We start from the raw sequence: 19450 nt of genomic DNA on the forward strand, positions 1-19450 counted from the left end.
GCACATAACTAGTACAATAAATGGCCTCTACTTTCTATAATTTACAATGTAGTTGGTCAGAAAGGACATATGTCAAAACAGAAACAAGTATACATGTCAATAAATTTCAAGTGAGGATTAAAAATAGTAATACTAGAGGAGTTTCCACCTGTTAGCAACTAAGTAAACCAGCTAGTTATATATTTTTATGACACATTTTATATTATTATTTTTTAATTCATATACGATTGAAAGCAAATGAGACTCCCTATAAGGATTATAATCTCCTTAAAGAGGACAAACCCTATGATATAATAATTCATGGGGAGTTCCCGTCGTGGTGCAGTGGTTAACGAATCCGACGAGGAACCATGAGGTTGCGGGTTCGGTCCCTGCCCTTGCCCAGTGGGTTAACGATCTGGCGTTGCCGTGAGCTGTGGTGTAGGTTGCAGACGCGGCTCGGATCCCGCGTTGCTGTGGCTCTGGCGTAGGCCGGCGGCTACAGCTCTGATTCGACCCTTAGCCTGGGAACCTCCATATGCCGCGGGAGCAGCCCAAGAAATAGCAAAAAGACCAAAAAAAAAAAAAAAAAAAAATCATGGTATTCACATTAGCCTTTCAAATAACAAGTATTCAATAAAACTTTGTCTTTTATTGAGATGAATGTAATGAAGAATTAAAACAGAAATGTAGTACTCCTCAACACATTAGGAATTTTTGTCTCCAATATGGCTAAAGAGAGAGATGAAAGAACACAAGTTTTCCTGTTATCCATGGCAAGTGGAACTCTATACTGGAGAACAAAGAGTCACCAGGCTAACCCTGACTTTTGAGCACAGCCAACTTATGCTGTAGGACTACAGGCTCTCTGAGCAATATCTTATTTCTAGTTCAATATCCCAAATACCCTGAAACAGTAAAGAGAATACTTAGATAGGCACACATACAAAAAGGGCCTATTTCTCTAAATACATTAATAAGTACTTAATAGTATCAAGATTTGATCAAATCATTTGCCAAATATTTTAATATCTATATGCATAAGACATTGCAGAGAACAGAATATAAAACATGATCTCCCTTTGCCATTCTCAAACCCTAATTTGGGAGATGGGACACATGGAAAAAAAAAAAATTTCCAGGAGTTCCTGTTATGGCTCAGCGGTTAACAAGCATCCATCTTTATCTCAACTAGCATCCATGAGACGCAGGTTCGATCCCTGGCCTCGCTCAGCAGGTTAAGGATCTGGACTTGCCATGAGCTGTGATGTAGGTCGCAAACACGGCTCGGATACCGTGTTGCTGTGGCCATGATGTAGGCCAGCGGCTACAGCCCCAATTGGACCCATAGCCTGGGAACCTCCATATGCTGCGGATGTGGCCCTAAAAAAAGACAAAAAAAAAAAAAATTCTATACAGTACAAGGCAGTATAAAGTATCAAATGAATAATAAGGAAAATAAACATTAAAAGGGTTCATAGAAGGAAGGGATTATTTTCAAATTTTATAGTCTGAACACTTAACAAGCAAGGTGGAATTTGAGCTGAGCTTTGTAAGGATACACAGAATTTCAAGAGGTAGAGACTGGGATAAGGGAGAACAATCCAGGGAAAGGATATATATAAAGGGGTGTAAACAGAGAAACCCAGGGGATGTGGAGGGGACAATAACTGACAATTTTACTTAGAACGGTTTATTGGGGGAGACTAGTAGGAAATGAGATTAGAAAAGCAGGTTAGTGCCAGACACTGGGAAGCTTTAAATGCCAGGCTAAGGAACTTTATCTTGACAGTAATGAGGAGCCACTGAAGGGTTTAAGTAGCATAATACAATGAAAATAAAAATTAGGATGATCATTGCAAAAAAAAAATTTAGGAAAGGCTGAAGAAGGAAATCACTGGGGACAATGACACCACTCTAGATACCATCACAAACATCAGGCCTAAATTAGAATGAGGACAGTGAGGAAAAAAGGAACAGATCTAAAGAGAGATAGAACTTGGACAGTGTTTTTAGCATATGGCAAATCAGACCTTAAGGATTCTAGAAAGGAGTTTCCTTGTGGTGCAGCAGGTTAAGGATCCAATGTTGGAGTTCCCACTGTGGCGCAATGGGATCCACAACCTCTTGGGAGCGCTGGGATACAGGTTAGTCCCTGGCCCAGCCCAGTGGGTTAAGGATCCAGCCTTGCCAAAGCATTGGCTTAGGTCACAACTGCGGCTTGGATCTGATCTGTGGCCCGGGAACTCCATATGCCACAGGGTGGCCAAAAAATGAGGGATAAAAAGGGACTTTAGAAAGCTGAGATTCAGATTTACAAAGAAGTTAATACCACAACAACTCTGAATTCCAGCCTACCCAGCAGGGTCTCCCTACACTTGAATTAATACAAGGCTCTTCTATAGACATATGCATCCATCCCCACACTCATACACAAGGTCTACTCTTTTTCCCTGGGATTTGGGGGGACGGATGTGGGGAATGATATATAAAAGCAGCCAAATGATGAAGGCCAGGTAATTGTGCAACAAACAGATAGGAGCTCAAACATCTATAAAGACCAAAGGCATCACAATCACATTTATTGCAAAATGGAAAAACAGACTGCAAATCCTGTCATTACTGCGGGCCTAAGTAATGACATCAGATATATCCATTAGATTTGGCAAGAGAGTAAGACTGGATGAATGGAGTTATTGAGGTCCCAGTCGTTAACAAAAGAGGTTCTTAACCTTTGGGGAGGTCATGGACCCTTTGGGGAATTTGTTAAAGCTTTACACTCTCTCCCCAGAGAAATGCAGACTCACTGAACTTTGCGTACATACAATTTCAGAATGTTCAGTGACCCCCCCCCCAACCCCAGCAAACCTATCTAGAGATGCTTAGGTCATGTACTCCAAGGGTTCTTATAAAGCAGAGATAACTGTTTTTATCATACACCCCACAGTTTAAACGGTTTCGAATAAGAAGCCTTATACATATATTTATTTATAATTTATATACATTGCCAACTAGACCAATAAATTATGTGCCTTAGAAGGCGTACACAAAAATGGAAATTTAAAAGAATTACATTTATTACAGTAAAATCACCTACTGATGGCACAGCCTTGTGCTCTTCCTAATAAATACTGTTATTAATACTACCACTATTTTTGGTGAGAATAATGTAATTGAACATTATTTTTTTTAATTTTGCTTTCACATTTTGTAATACAGAAACTTGAAAGTTTGGTTCCAAATTCACTTCCTTTTTTTTTTAATAAATAACTATTTTGTTTGGTTTTAATGGTTATCATAGCCAAAAAAAATACTTCACAAAGATGAGTAAAAAAGGGAAGAATTGCATCACTTGCTGCACTGAATAAAACGTGATCTTCAATTTTCAACTCAGTTCACCATTTATGCAAAAATTTTTGCTAAAATTCAGATAGTGCATTTCCATATTTCCTGATGACAATCAGTTTTTCTTACTAACTAATCAGAAAGCACTGTTTTTTATCTTTTCAGTAGATGGGCTCAAAACCTACTAAAACATCTCTTTTGCTAAGGTTTTTATCAGGTTAGAAAATTTTGTTTCCAAGTTCAAGTCTACATAGAAAAAATCCTTACAGTTAATAGGTATCATTTTCAGCAATTAAATCCAATGGAAATAGTTCTAAATACCATTTTCATTATCCTCTCTCCATAACAGTGAACTTTACTTTGTTTTGAAAGGCAGTTACTTTTTGAGTTATTTTTAAGAACATACCATCATCCAAAGGGACAGGTTAAGTAAATGTGCATGTTTTCAATGATATACTACTCACAGATAATTGTCAAAGGAAAATGTCAGCAAATTTCAGACATTTGTTTTCTTGTGAAAGGAAAATTAATGTCATCTTTAAATTGGACAATTCTTAAGTCCTTTGCCTCATGATGACCAGTTAACCTGTTTGAAATATTTCACAAAAGATCCATGTGGTGCCTCCTTACTGTGATATAATATATGTTAAGAACCTACTATTTAAAAGACAGTAGATTTAAAAATAGTTAAAAATCCAATTACTCAGCCTCCTTTAAACTACAAAATATGGGAGCAGACTGAAAGTAAAGAAACTTCCTAACAGACCTCTAATACTTCTCCCATTTCCTAGATAATTTTATGTAAACCCTACTGTAGAGACCACTGCTCTAAACGTTCTTGGGCTCCCAAGAGTCAAAGCTCTCCATCCGTGCCTTCTAGCCATTTTCTAGAGCTTAAAGGAGTTATCTTTAAAGGTACTCTAATTATATTGCATCAACCTCTGAATTACTACCAGTTTGGCAAAAGACACAACTGCAGCACATTCTGTGACACCAGTCGTCTTCAACACTGTTCCCTCAGTGTAATGCTGGCTAGCAATTCAGTCAAATAATAGACAGGGCTGGAACAAGGTCCAACACTTTTCATGATATATCCTGCCTTAAATCCTTTTTGGAACATGGCAGGGCATAAATAAATCAGTAAAACCGTGAACTATATTAGAGCCAGGGGCTTTCAACTTGCATGACCAATCTCACTTATACAGTGATATATATTTACATAAGGAGATGACATTTTTACACTTGAAAAATAAGTCCGCTGCATTATCTTAAGAATGCCAAATGATAACATACTGTTTAAAGAAATAGCTACTGCTTTAAAAAAAAGAAATTACAGCATAAGCCAGTGAAAAAGATTTTGTACTAACTTCCATCAAATAAAAAAAAAAAATAGTCTGTTCTCAAACATACATAAAAATGAGTACGTTCCCAGTGTGGTAAGTCTTACATATGGAATCATTTCAAAAACTATGAAAATATAAAATTTGGGGTATAAAACCTGCCAAAAAAAGATGCACGTAAATTTGGAAAACTGGCACTTCTCACTTTCATCCAGATCTACACACTTCACTGTTCCCCTCCACCTCTCGCCATTAAAATCCCTCAATATCTTACAAATGCACCTGGAACATCTGGTTCCCTCTCCCACTTCAGCTGGTGCCACACTCCTGCTTGCACTTTCTCCCTTCATTACTCCTGAAATAACCCTAAGCCTTTCTGTCCTTTCATCTTTGCTATTTAATCTTCGTGAATATACTGCTCTCCCCTCCCCTCACTCATACAGAAATCATCCCCTGCCTTCAATATTCCTGTCCATCACCAAGCCCTCCACAAAACGTGCCTTGACCCCTTTCAAATGAAAATCATTGCTCCATCTCCTGATTCCTCAAAGTACTATTTCAGTATCACAGCACTCATCACATTTAATCAGTAATATAGGTATTTGTGTTTCATCTTACCACCTCTCTTAGGTCATAATCTCTTTAAGAACAGAATCTGTATCTTATCATTTAACTTTCCTATCTAGAACAAAGTAGGTACTCATATAACTATGTCTTGAATGAATGAGTGGCTACTTAGAAATTCAATTACAGACTTCCTGTACCATCTGGAATGGAGAGGGAGGTAGGACTTAAGACTCTGCAGAACAAATATCTTTTCCCTGGTTTCCTTCAAACAAACTCTTCAAAATAAAGCCAGAATTATACATACAGGTGTTTTCAAAAAGCAAGGACATTTCATCCTTCAAATATCTGGTTAAATATGGTATGATATCTCTGTGTGTGTATATATATATATATATATATATAAACACACATACACTCACAGTAGAATACCTTCTGTTAATCAAATCTATACTCGATAATAAAAGCATGTAAATATTTTAACCATATGTAAGATGTAATATATTAAAGCTATCAGAATGAGATCAACCATTCAAAATACAAGTGGAAACACGAGAATGACCAAGCAATTTTATTCCAAATGAAAAAAAAAATACCCAAGCTTTAGCTAAATAACTAAATACTAACAAAACTTGAGAAGCAGAATTTATTGCTAAGAATCCAAACCAACCATTCAAAGATAAGCTTACTTAGACAGAAGCACCAAAGAATCAACATTACTAAAGTACAAAGGTGAGATCAGAAACAGCACAAAAATCTTAAAGTGATACTTTCATTCAGTAACTGGAATATACCACTCTTGGATCATCAGAAAGCAATGGTGATTTCAGCAGTCTCTAGGGTACATAAAGACAAGAGAAAGGAGTCCAGAAAGTAAGAGAGGGCTATAGTGTGGCCAAGTGTGGTGAACATGTTTGGAAAGAAGCCAAATTACAGGTATGCTTGCGATTTCAGGTCAGAAAACCTGGACTCAAATGTCATCCCTAATACCTATGAGCTGATCAATCTTATACCAGCCACTTAACCTCCCTGTGCCCTGGTTCCTCATTTATAAAATGTAACACGTATGGCAAGCACAGGACCTGGGTACAGTTTGTCTCAGAGACAGTACTCAATAAATATTTGCAGACTCTGAACGAGACCCATACAAGAAAAGCAGACATTTCTCTCTAGGCACCTGTACCTTTTGAGAGAGCAGCCTTAGTTACTTTATTACAAGATTTGATCATTTTTGGCCAAAGAACAAAAATACTCCTTTCCTCCTAGCTTACACATTACTCAAAATCTTCCTAAAATTCTCAAAATTTAAATCTCTTTATAATAACTTTCAAATACAAAGAGTAACTCTCATTAAGAAGACTGAGAGCCAAATACCTGGGTTGTTGCCCAAGTAAAGACACCAACTATGTGACCTATGAAAATTACTATATTTGCTTCGGCTTAGTCTTCTCATCTATAATATTAACGAGGTTGTGCCAAATTACCACTAAGAACCCTCTGTTCTAAATGCTGTCGTTCATGCCACCTCAAAGATTTTCTAATCTAATTAGGAAAGCCAATTCAACATACTAAAAAGAGAAACAGAAGAAAAAGGAGGATAGGAAGAAAAATTTATTACACAGAACAAACTGAGCAACTGATGCTAAAAGAGTGATAAAAATCAAGCTTTTGAGAGAACATACCAGCTTCAACTGTTTTTAAAAGTCAAGAGAGGAGTTCCCATAGTGGCGCAGCAGAAACAAATCCAACTAGTAACCATGAGGTGGCAAGTTTGATCCCTGGCCTTGCTCAGTGGGTTAAGAATCCAGCATTGCCATGAGCTGTGCTTTAAGTTGCAGATGCAGCTCAGATCCAGTGTTGCTGTGGCTATGTTGTAGGCCAGCAGCTGTAGCTCTGATTCAGCCCCTAGCCTGGAAACCTCCATATGCCAAGGGTGCAGCCCTAAAAAGCAAAAAATAAAAAATAAAAATAAAAAAATAAAAGACAAGGAAGGAAATACAATTAAGATTTTAAAATGAAACATGAAATTAAAGAAAGATTATCTACAGGTGATTATAATACTTTCTTCACTTATGTAGCACTTTATAGTTTACAAAGCATTCTGCAGCAAATTCTCTGGAATGAGAAACACAGAATCAGTTTAAATAATTTACATTTGATAAATCTGTCCAGAGAGTGTTCACTAAAAACAATAACATCAAAAAATATTTTAGAGGAGTTCCCTGTGGTGCAGCCGGTTAAGAATCTGGCATTGGTACTCCTGGACATCTATCCAGAGAAAACCACGACTTGCAAAGACACATGTACTCCAATGTTCACTGCAGCACTATTTACAATAACCAAGACATGGAAACAACCTAAATGTCCATCGACAGAGGAGTGGATCAAGAAGATGTGGTACATATACACAGTGGACTATTATTCAGCCATTAAAAGGAATAAACACCAGCATTTTTAGCAACATGGATGGACCTAGAAATTATCATGCTAAGTGAAGTCAGCCATACATGAGACACCAACATCAAATGCTTTCACTGACATGTAGAATCTGAAAAAAGGACAGTCTGAACTTCTTTGCAGAACAGATACTGACTCACAGACATTGAAAAACTTATAGGTCTCCAAAAAAAAAAACTTAAGGTCTCCAAAGGAGACAATGTGGGGGGTGGGGGGATGTGCTTGGGCTGTGGGATGGAAATCCTGTGAAACTGGATTGTTATTATCATTATATAATTACAGATGTGACAAATTCATTTGAGTAATAAAAAAATTAAATTAAATTAAAATTAAAAAAAAAAAAAAAGACTCTGGCATTGTTACTTCAGTGGCTCCAGTTGATACTACAGTGCAGGTTTAATTCCTGGCCCATGAACTTCCACATGCCAAGGATGCAGCCAAAAAAATTTTTTTTAGAAAAGAATTTTTTCAGCATTTATATGGAGGATGGATTAGAGAAGCAAACACATGCAGGCAAACAGCTATAAACATACAAATCATAGAATTTCAGCTCAAGAAGAAATGTGGATTCAGACCAATATGCTCAATTAATGATAAAGAAACTCAGGCCCACGGAGTTCACATGCAAAATGAGAGGAGGACAATATTGCGGAGGCAGAAATAAAGGAGGAATACAAGAAACTGCAAAGAAAAGAATCAGATAATTTGGTGATGGATTAGACAGTGATGTGTTTAGGTTATGGAAATGTAGAAAATATTAAAATCTTAGTACGTGCCAATCATTATGCTAGACATATCTTGTTATTTAATACATTAAAGATGACAGCAATATGAGGTTAAATACACTATTCCAACTTTAAGCATGAAAATCTGAAGTTCAGTATGGTTAAATAACTAGTCCAAGGTTATATCACTAAGTATAAGAGCCTGGACACCATCCCCTGTCTGAAGTTAAATATCCATTCTTGAAAGAAGCTTAAAAATTGCCTCAAAATTACAAGCCAGATAACAGGAATGAAGTATTACTCTGGAAACCCTAAATAATCCAGTGTTACTAGAATTCTGGTCCGGTCAATAGGTGTATTTCACCTCTGAGCTTGCACCTATTGTTACAGGTCTGGTTTGTCTGTTCCCAAAGGTCAGTGCCAAGACTTCTCAGTAAAGCCAAACCTTCCCACCCTCCACAAGGAAACATATCCATGGGAAGAGATTAGATCAGAATATATCTAAGATGAAGGTGACTAGCCTGATTAATCTGAAGTCTTCTACAACTCCTCTGGTGACTATAGCTTCAATCTTGGCATAAGCTATTTATCTTCAAAATATGATAACTATACTAAGCTTTTCTAAAAGCCTGTCATTTCAAGGAGCCTCAAAAATACTGTGTTGCAGATGGGGGAATGGAGGAGGAAGCATGGATACAACCCACTCTACTTGCCGTTCTAGAACTGGACTTAAATGTTGGTGTCAGTGTTTTGTAATAATTCTTCTTATTCAACCATGTATCTTGCAGAAATATAAAATAGTCATTTATATGTTAATCCAAATACTGTGCACCCACAGAATTAAACTAAAGGAAAGAACCCGGAGTTCCCATTGTGGCTCAGTGGTAACAAACCCGACTAGTATCCATGAGGATGCAGGTTCGAGCCCTGGCCTTCCTTGGTCTTGCTCAGGGGGTTAGGGATCTGGCATTGCTGTGGCTGTGGTGTAGGCAGGCAGCTGCAGTTCTGATTAGACCCCTGGCCTGGGAATTTCCATATGCTGCAATGTGGCCCTAAAAAGACCCCCCCCCCCAAAAAAAAGCTCAAAAAACCAAAAACCCACACCTCCTCCTTAAACTAAGCAACCAAGAATGGTACACAGTTGCCACTAGGCCATTTTATGACCTGTGGCCCTTGAGAGAGGCACAAAGTCTAACTAAAATACAAAGAAGGGAGAAGGAAAGGCTTGAATCAACTAGACCTCACCCCCACAAGGTCAGAGACCACAAGATCCATCCTTAGTGACCAAAATGACCTAGAGCTAAGCTACTGCTTAACCTGGGAGAGAAGCAATGAAGAAGTCCTTTCTTACAATCTGGTCTGTTCAACTCATAGGCAAGTTGTACAAGGCGGAGAGAAATCTGTATGGCTCTGCAGCTCAGACTGGATACAATGCTGTCATTCAACTCCTGAAATACATATATTTCACCTAATCCCACACTCTTCTGCACCCGATCTATGCAGGTAAAGTAAAAAGGAGCCCACCTCCTGTTTTCAGATCTCTCCTAGGAAAGTAGTCCATGGTCCTCCACTGACAGTGATTATCGTACATAGAAAGTAAAAACCACTTCCAAGACAATAAGGAGCATCCTGGAGAAGCCCCTCACGCCCTGACTTAGAGGGTTCTACTTGGTGCTTGTGTTGACCTCCCACACCTGCCCTAAAATGAAAGCTATTTTAGGCTATATGGTTTAAGACTAACCAACTTCAAAAGACAGGGAACATATTCAAACAACGTGGAGCCCATGAGAGACAGGGCAATAAAGACAAACTGAATTAAGGAACAAAGGTAATATTTCTCTAGAAGAAGGTAGGTGAAATTGATGACAAGAGAGATGTCCTTTAAAAACAATTATAAATCATTCTGATATACAGTCCAACAGAGAAAAGCTTTTCAAAGAATGTCCAATATCCTTTCTTCCCCACTCCACCTTCCAGCACCTCTATATCACCCTCATCATGTACTCAACATTTAGTCCTGGTGAAGACCAATCCCTAGATTAGCAGGATCAAGAGTACCTGCAGAGAACTTTCCATCCTGGGAACACCACCTTTAAATTATTTAGGCTTCTTTACCGCCCGTCCCTATAGAGTAAAAGCATGAAATTTTGCCAGCGCTTTCACAATATACACCAGTCGGCACCACAGCAACCAATCCTCTGCCCACCAAAAGATGAACACATACTTAGAAAACAGGAAATTCAACAAAAATTAAAGTTTGACCCTAGACTCCCAACAGTTAAATTGTCTTAAGCAGTGGCAGTATCTTTATACCACACCCACTTCTTGCTACCCTTACAGCTTCCTGGCATAAGCAAGTTCTTGGGATTATTCAAACTGCTGCTTCTGTTTCCAGCCCAGATTTCTAGAAATGAAACCCTGGAATTGAAGGAGAAAGAAAAACAAATGCTGGCAGAAAGAAGGAGGAAAATGCATTGTCTATATAATCCCAGTTCAAGTGGAACAATCACCATTAGTTCCATCAAGAACTTTTTTTCAATAAAACCACTTACCCAAAAATGCAGATCTAAAGTACTCCTTGGCTTAAACCACACAAAAAGCAATTTAAAAGACACAATCCTACAGATTTTCTCAGAAAGAAATAAGGAAGAGATTAACCATAAACTATGTAAAATTCACGTTTTGCACCTTAAAAATCAAACTTCAATGTAAGTTAAATACATGAAATAAACAGTGTAGAATATCTACAAATATCAAACCAAACTCCTATTCCTATAAGCAGCAATCTCCAAAGTATATATTCCCAATTCAGGCCCCCTTTTTGATCTACCGTTACCAAAGCATAAAATCATCATAAGAAACAGAGGGAAACCATTTCCAACGCTAGCTCACAAAACCAAATTAGACCCTTCCATAAAATACAGGAGAGAAAAAAGAAACACTTTCAGTTTATCTAGTTTATGACAAATAGTTCAAGGACTGCCCATTTATTAGGCTGAATCAAACCCCACTACTACCTTTAACCCAAAACTATTTCTAGTTCAAGAGCCAAAAGACCTAAGCAAATACTTTCTTTTCACATTATTTTCAACATGAAGAAATCTGACCCCCTTCCTACTACATCACGGCTTCTGTGAAACAAGCTGAGAGGCCCCTTTGGCCAACTTTTTTTTTTTTTGAGACTAACCTCCAACCAATTCCAGAATCGAAGACAAACCTCAAACAAATTTAACCCTTGAAATCCACCCCTTAAGCAGTACAGCATAACCTAAGCTTCACCGCAGCAATGTCGTACAGACACTTGAAGATTTCTTAATCACTGAAGTGTAAGCCTCAGCCCTCACAAATCATCGCCACAGAGATTACTCTTGGCATCAACACAGGGTGCTGGGACTGCAACTCACTCAAGAACCCTTCACTCACCACCATCATCCTCGACATTAAAAATTCACCGTCTCAAAAGAAAAAAAGCCTGTCACCGTCTCCACAAGGGCACCTGCCTTCTCAACGCCTCTACCGTGAACGACGAGAGCCAAGCCTGAAAGGCGAAAAGATCCTCCAGCCTAAAGTTTTCCTCCCCACCAAACTCTGCAGCCACAGCACCATGGACTGTCCTTGTCACACACACAGGCTCTATTGTCAAACCCTCCGTCTCCCTCTAACATCGTCAACCGAGGCAGTGTCTAGTCCATGGGAGGGACTGCTTCAAAAACAAAAACACAGAAAACACCCATAGCTGGGTAGGGTAGTAAGGACTAGGGACCCTGGGGTCCGGTTTCTTCCAAGCGACCAGAGAACAGCTCGGGTTCTGCCGCCGACCATTAACCCTTCCCACCCTTCAGGCGTCCAGTCAACATGTTTGCTCCCCTTCTTACGCCCTTTCAGCAGAATCCTACGGTGGGGACCAAACCCTAGACACAACAAGAAAAGCTCACTTATCCATCCCATTTCTGCCTCTGAAATCCCTCGTCAGGAGGAGGAAAAAGCAAGCGCGCCGGGGTAAATAGAAGCGCCGTCGAAGGCTGCACTTACGGAAAGGCTCGCCACGGTCATCCCCATTTCGCAGTCCCGGCAAGCGAGACTCGGAGAGGTTACCCGGCTTGCCAAGGTCACCGCGCTCGCCGGGGCCGAGGGGCGCCCGCGCCGACTTCCGGCTCCCCCTCTCGGCGGCGGCGGCGGCGGGGAGCGCCGGCGGACTCGGGGCGCCGCTCCCCACGCCCGGCCGGCGGCAGCCAGCCTCGCGCACCCTCCGCGGATGCTCGCGCTGGCCGCGCTAACTAGGGCAACTGGGAAAGGGGGCAGCGAAGTCGCTGCTGCAGCAGTTTCCCTCCGCGGCGCAGCCCCCAGCTGGTGCCCGTGACAGCTGCGACCTCCGCCCCCTCCAGCCGCGCGAGGCCGAGGGAGAACTCGGGGAAAGTGGGAGGGGGAGCGGAGTGGAGAGAAAGGAGAGCGGGGGGCGGAGGGGCGCCAGCTGCTCCCGCCCCCTAGGGCCTCGGCGGCCGCGCGGCTCGTGACAGCTGCACCCACCGGGAGGCTCGGCGCCCGCCGCCCGCCACTCACCTGCCGCCGCCGCCTCTGGGCCGCGCTGACGGGCGCCGCACTCGCCTGCGACCGTGGCGGCGCCGCCGCGGCCTCCGCCGCTGCCCGGGCTGGGAGCCCGCCGCCGCCGCCGCCGCCGCGGCTCTCCGGCCCCCTCCTCCGGCTCAGGGGTACCCCCGCAGGGGGATGCAAAACGGAGCCGGCGCAGGCTCCACTCGAGGGAGCAGCAGGGAACAGGGTGGCCCAGGCGTTCGAGGCCGCGGTCCAGCCGTCTGGGGGAAGGGCTCGGCGAATCGCGTCAGACTCCCGCTCGCCTGGCCTGAAGAACAGGCATTTCAGCCGCTCTCCGCAGCCGCCATGTTCTCCTCCTCCTCCTCCTTGGCCGCCGCCGCCACCGCCCCCCCGCCTGCGGCCCCGCCCCCTCCGGGCCCCGCCCCGCCCCGCCCCGCCCGCTTCCCGCCGCCCCGCCCGCCGCGCTGCCCCTGCGCCCTCTGCCCGGCCCGGCCGCGGCGACCCGCGGCCCGCGAGGTCCGACGGCGCGCCCGGGGCAGCCGGTTCCCCGCCCGCCGGGCTGTGGAGCGAGGAGGAGCCCCGCGCCCTCTGCCGGCCGCGCACGGGAGGGAGGGCTGCAGCGGTCCCGCCCCGGCCCGCGTCCTAACGAAGTGTGGGAAAGGAGGCCCTAACTCTTCCCCTCCCCTCGGGGCGTTCCTCTCCCTGCGGCCGGGAAGCCGCCTTGAACCCCAGGGTGCTTTCAGCTAGTCTACCCGGCCGCAGCCTCCCGCTGGTCTTATCTGTCAGGGAGGGTTGGGGAGCGGCGGGAGGCCCAGTAGACCCGGGAGGAGTCGGTTCTGGGCCTGTCTTTTCGCTAATTTCTTGTATTACTTTGAGGAAGACACATCCTCAGGCCCCGTTTTTTATTCTGTAAAATTGGAAGGTGGTTCCCTAGATGATTTCACAAGCTATTAGGTAAGGGGAAAGAAAGATCATCTTCCCCCTTCGTTTTATAGATGAAAAGATCTGACAGACGCGTCTGGCTCTGCAATTCCATGAATTACCCAAAATGTCTGTCATTGATAGAGCTTTCCCCTCAAGGGGGCCCACACCTTCTTTTCTACTCGCTTTTTATAAAGGAAGTGCTACTTCCAAAAGTAGAGTGTTCCTTGTCACTAGAGGAACAGCGGCTGAACAGGCTTTCTGAGCCGCGATCATCTTATCTGGAAAGCATCCCTCATTCCAAAGGCTGGCAATATAATACCTATCTCTGTCCCAGGGTTGTCCTAAGGACGAATGAGTCTCTGGCTGCTGAGGTGCTTTGTAAAGCAGACATGTATCCTTTCCTGCATCCTTATTTCCAGGTAACTCTCTGCAGCTACCTCGATCCTGTCCTGCTGCTGCAGTCTCCCAGTGTTTTTTGCATTTTCTCTTTCCGTGTTTTTCAACCTCTGGAAATCCTTAAGCCCTTCACACCAATTCTTCTAACTGAAACCTGACTTTGCCTTGAAATACCAACCACCCTGGCACCTCTCTGAGGCAGTGAGCAGCTTCTTCCAGAGGCAGGTACTCCATCCTGCCATTCTCTAGATCATCATCCTTTTCCTGCTCATAAAACAACCTTTAGCTGGCACCCCACATTCATCACCTATTCATTCATTTATATACTCATTCGATTCTTGTCAAAGACCTGTTATCGGAGCCCTAGGTGCATTTCCTTAGTTCTTGCCCTCGCCTGGTTTGGCATCCCCAGTAACCACTGAAAATACCTAGAGGTATGTATTCATTCAGCAGGTTAATCCCCTTCCGTAGGTCCTACCTTCCAGTCTAGTCCAATCCAGGCTGTGTAAAGAGGCCTACAAACAAGCCACTTGTACAGGGCATACTGTCTCCTGTGGGGGCTACCCTCTGGTCACTGCTGATTTTGCCAGATCCAGTGGGTACTTCAACCTTCCCTCATCATGTGGCCCAGATTCTACAGCACTTGATTCTGCAAAGTCCTCCTTTTCGAAACTCTCCTCCCCTCTCCCGTCTTCTACATCATTCTTCTCTTTACTTGTTTTCTGAACTTCTCTTCAGTAACACTTTTCTTTGCTGCTTGCTCCTTTTCCACAGAGCCATATAACATTGGTATCCTCAAGGTTTGATTTTTTCCCCTCCCCTTGCCTCTGACTTAGATTGACATGGTTTTTGTTTACGTAGCTTCAGTGGTTAATAACACCTGCATCTCATTCTCCCAGCCCACGCCCCTCACTCTGCAGCCCAGAGTCTTCATTATCTTTTATTTTATTATTATTATTGTTATTATTATTGGTCTTTTCCAGGGCTGCTACCACGGCATATGGAGGTTCCCAGGCTAGGGGTCCAATCGGAGCTGTAGCCACTGGCCTACCCCACAGCCACATCAATTCGGATCTGAGCTGAGTCTGCAACCTACACCACAGCCCATGGCAACGCCGGATCCTTAACCCACTGAGCAAGGCCAGGGATCCAACCCACAACCTCATGGTTCTTAGTCGGATTCGTTAACCACTGCGCCATGATGGGAACTCCTTCATTATCTTTTAAACATCCTCAGGACAGGCAGTTCTGAGATTGTGCTGAATGATGAATGAAACTTAAGGTATTATTTATCTTACCATCCATGGACACTAAAGTTAAGGACTTTTCTAGGGTGAGACTCCTTCATAAATAAGACCCTTTGACTTTCTTTTCTTCCCTTTATATGCATAATCACTCACCAAAACAGTTATAACCCACTTTTTTTTTCCCTATTCATTTTATTTTTGGCCACACCCATGCCATGTGGAAGTTCCAGGGCCAGGGATCAAACCCACACCGCAGTTGCAACCTGGGCCATAGCTGCAGCAATGCCAGATCCTCAACCTGCTTCACTACATGGGAACCTCCTAATACACTTTCTTCTTTAAATAAAATACACACAGGGAGTTCCCGTCATGGCGCAGTGGTTAACGAATCCGACTAGGAACCATGAGGTTGCGGGTTCGGTCCCTGCCCTTGCTCAGTGGGTTAACGATCTGGCGTTGCTGTGAGCTGTGGTGTAGGTTGCAGACGTGGCTCGGATCCCACGTTGCTGTGGCTCTGGCGTAGGCTGGTGGCTGCAGCTCCGATTAGACCCCTAGCCTGGGAACCTCCATATGCCACGGGAGCGGCCCAAAGAAATAGCAAAAAGACAAAAAAAAAAAAATACACACAACAAAAGTTACCACCTTAACCATTATTAAATGTGCAGGTCAGTGTATTAAATACATTCACATTGTTGGGCAGCCATCAGCACTATCCATCCTCATAACTCTTTTCATCTTATAAAACTGAAATGTTTTATCTAGTAAATACGAATTCCCCATTCTCCCCTGCTCCCTGCCCATGGCAACCACCATTCTATTTTGTCGCTATGATTTTGATGACTTAAAGTACCCAAATAAGTGAATCAGAGAGTATCTGTCTTTTTGTGACTGGGTTATTTCACTTAGCATAATGTCCTCAAGTTTCATCCATGTTGTAGCATGTTACAGAAGTTTCTTTTTTAAGGCTGAATAATATTGTCATAAGGACATACCACGTTTTGCTTATCCATTCCTCTGTGGATGGACATTTGAATATTTGATTTTACATAATAGACATACTACAAATGCTCATTGATAATCTGGTGTCTTTTACTATGGAATTTATTTTCATCCTTAAAGTGGATGAATACTCTTGCCTTGTATATCTCTTTAACCATTTAATTAACCAATCCCTTGCTGGGAAATGTTTACATTGTTTTTGTTTTATTTGTGTTTGTTTTTATAACAATGCTGTAATTCGAATGCATGCCCCTGTGCAGAGTTTGAAAATTATTTCCTTAGGTTCAATTCCTAGGAGATTAATTGCTAACTCTAAGGGTACCTGTTTGATTTTTTTTTTCACTACCTATTTGTCAAATTGGCCTCCAGAAAAATTGTTCCAATCTATGGTCCTACCTTCTTCACAAAAAGGATTTTGTCAGTTTTCCTTTAAAAGTCTTTTATTTCTACATTTTCTTGAATTATGGACCTTGAGAAGGCTGGGTTTAGAGTTAGGCAGACTTGTGTTTGAAATGGTTCTGCCACTTAACTAGCTCTGTGACTCTGAACAAGCCTCTTTAACACCTCCAAGTCTCAGTGTCCTCATCTGGAAGACAGAATGCTAGCCAAGGATCATTGCAAAGACTGAATGGAATAATGTATGCAAAGCATTTAGTATAGTTCCTGGGCACTTAGAATTGTCCATGAAAACATAAAAATTAGCTCAAACTAAGAAGGTAAAAATCTTCCCAGCCATTCATCAAGCTGAAAGAATAGGCATAGATAAAGCCAGCTGCACAGTTAACAGGATGCAGTGTCCCCTAAGGACATGCTGCAGCTGTAGGGTGTCATAATAGCCGCCTTCTTCCAGTGACTACTGCTTTCCTACTTACTGAGAAACCTTGTTCTCCACATTCATAAATATCAGAAACTTTGGTGTTCATAATTATATCAATAGAAATGATGTATCTGTTTCTTGCCTGGAGAATCTAAGTCCTTTTTGACAGAAATGTGGCCTTGATTTAAAACTTAGGCATAGCGTTTTAGATAAAGGGGTTTCTGGACAAACATTCTGCATCTATCTTAACTTTACTCTTTCCAAAGCGACAGTATTCTGGGTCCATCTTGCAGTCCTGATTGGATGTTGACCCTGTTATACACAGCTGGGCTTTACTTTGAGCCTATGCAAATGCTTGTTTTATTTAAATTGTGTCTAAACTCTGCTAAAAGTTATCATCTCCTAGGGCATGCTATTAAGTAGAGGTAGATTTTACAGAAAAACAGGGTTTCATTTGAAGCATTTTAAAAATTCCTTTTAACACTTTGAAAGTATTATTCAAAAATATTATTTGTTAAATTAGCTGTTATTAGGCCAAATGAGTGGTTTGCCCCCAAATAATACTGATTTGGAATATATATATATACATATACACATATGTATATATCTTCTTTATCCATCAATGGACACTTAGGTTGTTTCCATTTCTTGGCTTTTTGTTGTTGTTGTTGTTTTTGTCTTTTCTAGGGCTGCTCCTGTGGCATATGGAGGTTCCCAGGCTAGGGGTCCAATCGGAGCTGTAGCCACCAACCTACGCCAGAGCCACAGCAACAGGGGATCCGAGCCGAGTCTGCGACCTACACCACAGCTCACAGCAACACCAGATCCTTAACCCACTGAGCAAGGCCAGGGACCCAACCCGCAACTTCATGGTTCCCAGTGGGATTGGTTCACCACTGCGCCACGACCGGAACTCCCCATTTCTTGGCTATTGTAAATAATGCTGTGAGAACAAAGGGGTGCTTATGTCTTTTCAAATTTGTGTTTTTGTTTTCTCCAAATAAGTAAATGGAATTGCTGAATCATGTGGTAGTTCTGTTTTCAATTTTTTGAGGAAACTGTTTTCCACAGTGGCTAAACCAATTTACATTCCCACCATCAGTGTACGAGGGTTCCCTTTTTCTACATCTTCTCCAACGCTTATTATCTTTTTGATGATAATCATGCTAATAGGTGTAAGGTATCTCCTTGTACTTTACTTTTATTTTCTTTCTTTTTTCTTTTTTCTTTTTTTTTATTTTTTCTTTTTTTGTCTTTTTGCCTTTTCTAGGGCCACTTCTGTGGCATATGGAGGTTCCCAGGCTAGGGGTCTAATCAGAGCTGTAGCCGCCAGCCTACACCAGAGCCACAGCAACGTGGGATCCGAGCCACGTCTGCCACCCACACCACAGCTCATGGCAATGCTGGATCCTTAAGCCATTGAGCAACGCCAGGGATCGAAGCCACAACCTCTTGGTTCCTAGTCTGATTCGTTAACCACTGAGCCACGACAGGAACTCCTAGTTTTTTTTTCAAGTCAAATAAATAGGAGTTCCCTATTGTGGTGCAATGGGTTAATCCAACTGTAGCAGCTTGGGTCACTGTGGTAGCACAGATTCAATCCCTGGCCCAGTTCAGTGGGCTAAGGATCTGGATCTGGCATTGCTGCAGCAGTGGCACAGGTTACAACTGTGGCACAGGTTCAGTCTCTGGCCCAGGAACTTCCACATGCCATAGGTTTAGCCAAAAAAAAAAGAGAGTTCCCGTTGTAGCTTAGCAAAAGCGAATCCAACTAGTATCCACGAGAACTCGCTTTAGTGGGCTAAAGATCCAGCGTTGCCATCAGCTGTGGAGTATTCGAGGACAGTGGGCTTGGACCCTGAGTTGCTGTGGCTGTGGCGCAGGCCAGCAGCTGTAGCTCCGATTCAGCTCCTAGTCTGGGAACTTCCATATGCTGTGGGTGTGGCCATAAAAAAGCAAAGAAAACCCAAAAAACAAAACACATACAATTAACACTTGATATACCAATTAATTCTTTTGTATCTCTGCTGACTAATGATGACTATGAATTTTCCCTTGAAGATGGGGCCTACCAGCTGCTGGTGCTGGGGAATAGGACCTCTGCCA

At 42.6% G+C, this 19450-nt stretch overlaps 1 protein-coding gene across 9 annotated transcripts in view; it reads right to left on the minus strand.

Annotated features, from left to right (window-relative positions):
• Nucleotides 1–13320, minus strand: part of NCOA1 (nuclear receptor coactivator 1) — a 253867-nt gene extending 240547 nt beyond the window's left edge. The window contains exon 1 of one of the 9 annotated variants that reach the window (XM_021085899.1): nucleotides 12971–13062. The gene's annotated coding sequence lies outside the window, so the exon portion shown is untranslated. Of the gene's footprint in view, nucleotides 1–12442; nucleotides 12574–12970 lie in introns of those variants that run through there. The other 8 variants (XM_021085898.1, XM_021085907.1, XM_021085897.1 and 5 more) reach the window with 8 other exon arrangements.

The sequence above is a fragment of the Sus scrofa genome, chromosome 3 (assembly GCF_000003025.6).
Source record: "Sus scrofa isolate TJ Tabasco breed Duroc chromosome 3, Sscrofa11.1, whole genome shotgun sequence".
In the NCBI taxonomy this organism is placed as follows: Eukaryota; Metazoa; Chordata; class Mammalia; order Artiodactyla; family Suidae; genus Sus; species Sus scrofa.